At 45.4% G+C, this 7,338-nt stretch overlaps 1 protein-coding gene across 2 annotated transcripts in view; it reads right to left on the bottom strand.

Annotated features, from left to right (window-relative positions):
* LOC102026405 (chromosome unknown open reading frame, human C14orf93) overlaps positions 1 to 7,259 on the bottom strand; it is a 24,683-nt gene extending 17,424 nt beyond the window's left edge. The window contains exon 1 of one of the 2 annotated variants that reach the window (XM_005377097.1): positions 7,198 to 7,259. The gene's annotated coding sequence lies outside the window, so the exon portion shown is untranslated. Of the gene's footprint in view, positions 1 to 4,564; positions 4,604 to 7,197 lie in introns of those variants that run through there. The other variant, XM_005377098.2, reaches the window with a different exon arrangement.
* Positions 7,260 to 7,338: the final 79 nt, after the last annotated feature.

The raw sequence follows: 7,338 nt of genomic DNA, 5'->3' as shown, positions 1-7,338 counted from the left end.
AGGGGCTGGGGATTTAGCTCAGCGGCAAAGCATCTGCCTGGCAAGCGCAAGGTCGTGAGTTCGGTTCCCGGTACCGGAGAAAAACCAAAAAAATAAAAAATAAAAAATAAAAATAAAAACAGGTGGAAGGCTGGATCAGACTGTGGGTTGTAGTTTGCCAACCCTTGCCTTAGATACCTTAAGTGGAACAGTTAAACATTAGGAGGCCACCTAAGTGACCTAGGAATGAGTTGATGAGAAGGGGGCTGTGGAGATGAATTTCTGGCATCCTGGAAGAAGTATGGATATTTCTTTAGTTAATAAATATGGGGGACAGAGATATTCATTAATGACAATTTCAAAATTATAAAGCTGGGCAGGATGGCACACAAAATCCCAGCACTCTGGAAGGCTGAGGCAGGAGGATCCCAAGTCTGAGCTCAGCCTGAGCAATTTAGGGACTTCGTAAGGTCGTGTTTCAAAAACAAAAAATAAACTGGATGCATGCCTGTAATCTCAGCACTCAGAAGGCCGAGGCAGGAGAAGCACCCTGAGTTTGATGCCAGCCTGGGCTACATAAATGAGTTCAGGGCCAACCTAAACTACATGGCAAGACCTGTCTCAAAAAACCAAAACCAAACCCCAAACCAACAAACAAACCTCCAAAGAAGATAAAATAAAAAAGGGCTGGGGTGCTGGGTGTGGTGGTGCACGCCTATGAGGCCCTGGGTTCAATCCCTTGTATTGCAAAAAAAGAACTATATATATAGACATGTATATATATATGAGGGTCACACACAGGGTGGTACCACCGACAAAATAACAGAAACGGGCCAGTTGCGAGGAGAGGCCCAGTACCTGGAAAAGGTACGCTTATTTAAACATGCTAAATTCCACTGACAGCAACATCCGTAAGTACAATGGCTTAAAAACAACTGAGCAGGGGCTGGGGATTTAGCTCTGCAGCATAGTGCCTGCCTGGCAAGCACGAGGTCGTGAGTTCGATTCCCGATACCAGAAAAACAAACAAACAAAAAAAACAAACCAAAACAAAAAAACCCAACTGAGCAGGACTGAGACACAAGAGGAAGGTCGGAGCTGGAGCGCGCACTGAAGCGCTCAGCACAAGGACCGCTGCTGCCAGGTGAGACGAGCTCGCCAAGCCTCGGTGTCCGGGACACAGGCGGAGCGCAGCCCCTGACCAGACCAGGAACGAACGCTGCATTGAGAGAGAAGCTCGCGGAGGAACGGCAGGCAGCGGGGCAAAAAGCCGCGCTGTGGCAGCCAGAGTAGAGAAGATGTACGAGTAGGGCTGGGGATATAGCTCAGTGGCATAAGTGCCTGCCTGGCAGGTGCAAGGTTGTGAGTTCGATCCCTGGTACCGCAAAAAAAAAAAAAAGTCAGAGTGGCTCTGACGGGGACAGTGGGGTGATCAGAAAGATGGAAATTATGGAATTCCATTTTATTTTACTGTGATCATCACCAGATTTATTGGGCTAGAGAGGAAAATAAGTTTTTATTTTGGAGACCGATTTTTCTCAGTATGAGTAATTCCGATTATTAATGGAACTGTATTACAAATGTTATTGTATTATTTTTGTTAGAATTCTCCCCCCACCCCCGACTCTGTCTCTGTCTCTCTCCTGGTAACCAAACCCAAGGCCTCTCAGGGGCTCCCACTGAGCTGCACGCAGCCCTTACAGGGGCTTGCCAAGTTGCGCAGGTGGTCTGGAACTTTTGCTCTTCCAGCCTCATGCTCCCAAGTAGCTGATTACAGGTGTGGGACACCTCAGTCTGCTTAAATTCTTCTTTTCTAACACCTTAAGCCTAATGTAATTTTTTTTCCTAGCACAGCCCACGTAACCCTCCCAGCATTACTGCATACGCATCCTTGATTCCATTTTCAAAACCTTTGATCCTTGCCAGAGCTACGGATCAGACCCAGAGCCTGATGTACGCTAGACAACCGCCTACCACTGAGCTACATCCCCATCCTCAAAACATGTAACTGTTTAATTCGCTAATCCGGAAGCAATCCAAAGAATGCTTGGCAAAGCAGGGTTAACACCAGTATATTATCATGGCAATGTCTATATCGTAATTATTAAATATTAACACTGTCGTTTGCAATTTCAGATTCCTAGATATAAGATCTTTATTTATAAAGATTATTTAATCTTTTGGATATAAGATCTCATTGTGTTGCCCTGCCTGGCCTCTAGCAACTGGGCTTAAAGGATCTTCCTGCCTCAGCCTCCCCAGTAGCTAGGATGATGGGTGCTCACCATCACACCCAGCTCTTTTTTTTTTTTTTTTTTTTGGTGCTGATGATCAATCTCAGGGCCTCAGGACAATCTACCACTGGATTACACTGCCACCCTAATAATTTATTTTATAAACCAAGAGTTCATATTTTTGTTCAAGAAAGAAAAATATAAAATAAACAAAGATGGCTACTATAGAATAATATACATGTATTTTGTAAAATGCTATCACCTTTCAGCCACACATGGTGGCACACGCCTGTAATCCCAGCATTCGGGAGGCTGAGGCAGGAGGATCGTTTCGAGTTCGAGGCCAGCCTGGGTTAAAAAGTTAGCTCAAGGCCAGCCTGAACTGCATAGCAAGACCTTGTCTCAAAAAGACAACAAAACAAAAACAAAAACAAAAATGCTGTCAACTTTCATGGGGGCGGGGTTCTGTGGTACAGCACCTGCCTAGCATGGAGGAGGCCAATTCCCAGGACTCCAAGCATACAGCCTCATGTGCATTGGTGGTATAGTGGTGAACATAGCTGCCTTCCAAGAATACAGCCTCTAAAAGAATCTCTCTGTAGGAAGATTTTTCTGGAGGTAAAAATTCAAAATAAATAAATAAATGAATGACAATTCAAGTTCCAAAAATAAACTTTAAGGAAAAAGCTAACAACTTTTCTAATCAGGTACCAAGAAAAAGATCTTCAGTCTGACAGATGTTAAACTGAAATTTGCATAAAATATATCTGGGGTTCATTTCAGCACCGGTCTAATTTTCATACATGTGAAATGAGCCTAGAAAATGTACTTCTCGATAATTTTGATATTTTTCATAAATATTTAGATTTAAAAAAAAGAAAACTCATCTCCTTTAGACAGTTCAGAGTGAGGCTGTTCGTGATCTTTACCGCCCCTCTCCTGAGCGCCGCGTAGCTTTGTTAGGACTGAATATATCACGCTCTTGGCAGTTCCGTTGCTTGCTTTCTCCCCTTTCTGGGTTTGAATTTTCTGCTTGACTGAGTTCACCTCCAAACTATGAAAAATAAGTTTTCTCACTGCTTAATAAATGTGCGCAATACGGTGCCCCTCAGATGATATATGCTCTCATAACGGGCCTTCAGCGGGCTCAGGGTCAGGCTAGAAATGGACTTCCTTCAACGTGGTTACTGAAAGCCTGGCCATTCGTATCATAATCTTCATTTTAAGAAATAAAAAAGGAAAATGGTCACTTAAAGATCCTCTCAAGAATAAAAGCTCCTCCCTGCTGGTCAGCTCTGCTCCTCCACTTCAAGGTTGGAAATGGCTCACCTGTTTGAAGGTCCTCTCAAAACCTATTTTTCTTTTCTTTTCTTTTTCCGGTACCAGGAATCGAACTCACGACCTTGAGCTTGCCAGGCAGGCACTGTGCCGCTGAGCTAAATCCCCAGCTCCTCAAAACCTATTTTTCTATCAGAAATGAGGTCCTATCACATGTGAGGAGGTAATCAGGTTCCATAAAATACTATTTCCCTACATCTCATCTTTTCTTTTTTTTTTTTTGAGACAGGGTTTCGCTATGCAGTTCAGGCTGGCCTTGAGCTCACTTTGTAGCCCAGGTTGGTCTCGAACTCGCAACGATCCTCCTGCCTCAGCCTCCCGAGTGCTGGAATTACAGGCCTGAGCCACCATGCCCGGCTCCAACATTTTAAGACTGCCCCATCTAATGAGCTGCAAAACAATCCTAAAGACCTCCTTATTAGCTGTACAAAATAGAATTAGACCCAGAAGGTAGGAGGGTTTTAAGCAGTAAGATTCCCTGTAATCCCCCAAGTCACAAGTTTAGTTGTAGAGCGGGACAGGAGTTTTTAACCCAGAGCAGGCACGGTCCTTTTGATTTACATTTGCTAAAGTGCAACTTGGTGAGCCCCGAATTTCCGCTTTCAGGTGTTCATACAAATGTGCGTGATACAAAAGTGCTCTTGCCGCATCTCTGGAGAAACTGAAAAACGGGAAGTTAGCTCCTAGAGCCCCGCCACGCGCCCAGCAAGCCCTCGGTAAATGTTAGCTGATTAAATATTGGTCGAAGATGACAAGGAGGGCACCAGGGACGGCAGAACCACTCCCGACAAGCAGTGCGATCCGGCTACGGGCAGGGAGCGCTGCGACGGGAGCCTGGGGCCGGGGAAGGGGGTGGTCCCCGGCGGGTGGCGGAGAGCCCAGCGGCCGAGGACCTTGCTGGATCAACGTGGGTACACTATGTGGCCACGACAGCCCAGGTCGGGGACTAGAGCAGACGCTCGTCGCGGGAACCGACGCGGGGCCCCAGACAGGCAGCCCGGCGGGAGACCCACCGCGTGTGCGCCGCGCCACCGCGCCCTGACTCAACGAGGACCGGACGGCGGCAGAGGGAGCTGCGCCGGCTCGTGTACTCAGCCTGCGCGCGCGCGCGCGCGCGCGCGGGAAAGCACCGCCCCGCTGGCCTCCTGGCTCGCGATGATTGGCGCTTGGGCCATAGGGGTGTGCAGGAGCTGGGTTGCTATTGGCGAATACAACCAGTCACTCAACGAGACAAGGAGGGGAGGGGCCTCTTCAGGGAGGGACACGACTACAAGGCTTTTTCAAGGCCGTTAGACGCCATCTTTGGTTTGTTTTTTGTTTACTTGCTTTCGTTCTCTGCTGTTCACAAAGCTATGTGTACACGATGACAAATACGGTGACCTCAGATCGGTTTCATACAATCTGGTGGTGGCTGATTTTTAGTTCCTGCCGGCCTTGGTTTCAGGTAACGCTTGCAAAAGCAGTTCCTCTTAGTTCAAAGTTTTCATCTCTAAGGGACCCTCGGATTCCCACCCAAAAAAAAAAAAAAAAAAATCACTGAGCTCAGATTTGCTTTTCTTTGCTAAGAAAGCCAAGCCAACGCACGAGGAATTCTCTTTCTTACAAAAACATTCAAAGCAGGACCTTGCAGATAAGCCTAGGTCCCGAGATGTGGAAACCGAGTAGCTTAGGAAGTGCAGCTCAGTGTACATTTGAACCTGTAGGAAGGCCGAGTCAGAGCCAAAACCCATGAAAATGCCCAGCACTGCGGAGGTAACAACAGTCAATAGCATCTGAGTAGGTTTGGAAAGCAACGCAGGTCTAAGCTTGTGGAATGATCCACTCTGGAGCCAGCATTTATTAAGCGCCGATCTGACTCTTAATTCTTAGGAGATGCAAATATACTTAGTACAAGACAGAAACCCGGAGAGGTTCACTTTCCTTATAGTGAATTCAAGACCTTGTACACATAATTTTATTGCAGTTGTTACTTAGATGTCCTAAATACTGCTTGAAATGAAGTAGGACACAGCTGAGGGGTGGGAATATATGAGTATCATCCTACAGAGGTTCTGTAATAAGTTTGATCCTTATTTAATCACTTGGTTGCTGTTACACTTGCAATACTCCTGTTTCTCCCTTCTCACCCCACATACTTCTGTGCTTTCATTCCAGTCTGCAGATACAGATTGGAAGATGGATATTGTCTGTAGGACTGCTAATGAGGTGACAGTGGTCCTATAAGCACAGGAAGTGACAGTAGGCCTTCTCCAGCGGGAGGCTCTCTTTGAGCCGGTTGGCCTCTAATTCGCTTTTCACTGAGGCTTAGACCGAGGGAGGATTTTCATTCCAAAAATGCAACATGATAACAAAACGCATTTTTTATCCCTATTATTTGCCTCTGCCTCCCCGTGGCCCCCATCAATACCACTGTGAACAGTTTCTAGGAATGGACTTGACTTAATTTTTCCTGATACTTTACCAGCTGTGGAGCTTTTCAAACGAATCCCAACGAATAAACGACCATTTTGTCAAAAAGCCAAGAAAACTTCCCTTCGGACCACACCAACCAAACCACACATAAAGGCCAAAATATACACAGCTGTACATTTAAGAACGTAAGACAATAAAAAGCAAAACCACTTAGGCAAAACAGTCACTAAAGGCGGCTATGAACCAGATTCAATAAATTGCCTATCCTCATTTGCAACATAGACTATACACTCCCTGGCAATTATTTAATTATTCACTAATCTGATCCTTTAAAAGAGGAGCAGAAAAATACTGTAAATGCAAATAGAATGAAAGCAACTAGGCTTAAATTTAGGATTTCCTCTTCACTTTGCACATGAAATCTTGTTTTGGTCACATCCGGGAGCACAACAGAAAAAGTTCACATTCTAAGGTCTATTTTGCACACATAGAACCAAAGGCAATCACTTTTGAAAATAAAATCTGATATGGCACATATACACATATTGCACATATAATACACAAATAAACCCCAAGATAAATATTTTTTGAAATAATTTAAGAAATACACACACACACATACACACACACAGAAAGGTCCTCATGAAAATGTGTGTGCAAGACACACTCCTTTCCCCGGGGAAATAAAGTGTCCCATTTATCCCAATATTTTAAATCTACTGACCCTGGGCAATTGCCGCACCCAAGCCCCTTGGTCTTGGCTCTGGGCAAGGGTGTGTAAAACGCACGCCAAAGGGCTTTCTGAGGGAGCCTCAAATCTTCCTGCTTCCTGTGATGCTGCCCGTGGCAGGAATTTACATTATCCCTTCAGCCCTTTTTTTTTTTTTTTTTTTAAAGAAATCTATACTTCCCAAGCGGCTAAATTTTTAAATCTCTCAACCACAAAAATTTACCAGTTCTTAAATGTGATAGCAAAAAGGAGAAAAAAAAAAAAAAACTATAAATTTGACTGGAAACAGTTGTACACGGCCATCCCGCGTCTCAACTTCTTGGTATATTTAAAACCTTGATCAGGAAAAAGAAAGAGGAAGAGAGACAGGAAAAGAAATGGGGAAAAGAGAAAATTCCCCTTAGCAACAGTTTCCTCACCCCAGCACTGCCACAGATCTCTACTTTTAAAAAATTTGAAAACACACACAAGATTAAGGAGGGGGAAAAAATGGAAAAAGGATACCCGAAGGTCGTATGGCTCTTTGTATTCGTGTGTGTGCAAAAAGGAGGACTCGCGGAGCCCGAGCCGGCAAGCCCCGCCCCTCCCCGGACGACCGCCCCGATTGGCCGCCGCCGGCTGCCGGGCGCCCCGCCCGCGAGCACA

Source organism: Chinchilla lanigera, unplaced genomic scaffold (genome assembly GCF_000276665.1).
Source record: "Chinchilla lanigera isolate Chin_1 unplaced genomic scaffold, ChiLan1.0 scaffold00008, whole genome shotgun sequence".
Classification (NCBI taxonomy): Eukaryota; Metazoa; Chordata; class Mammalia; order Rodentia; family Chinchillidae; genus Chinchilla; species Chinchilla lanigera.
The sequence above is the reverse complement of the archived record's forward strand: the minus strand, read 5'-3'. Positions and strand labels throughout refer to the sequence as shown.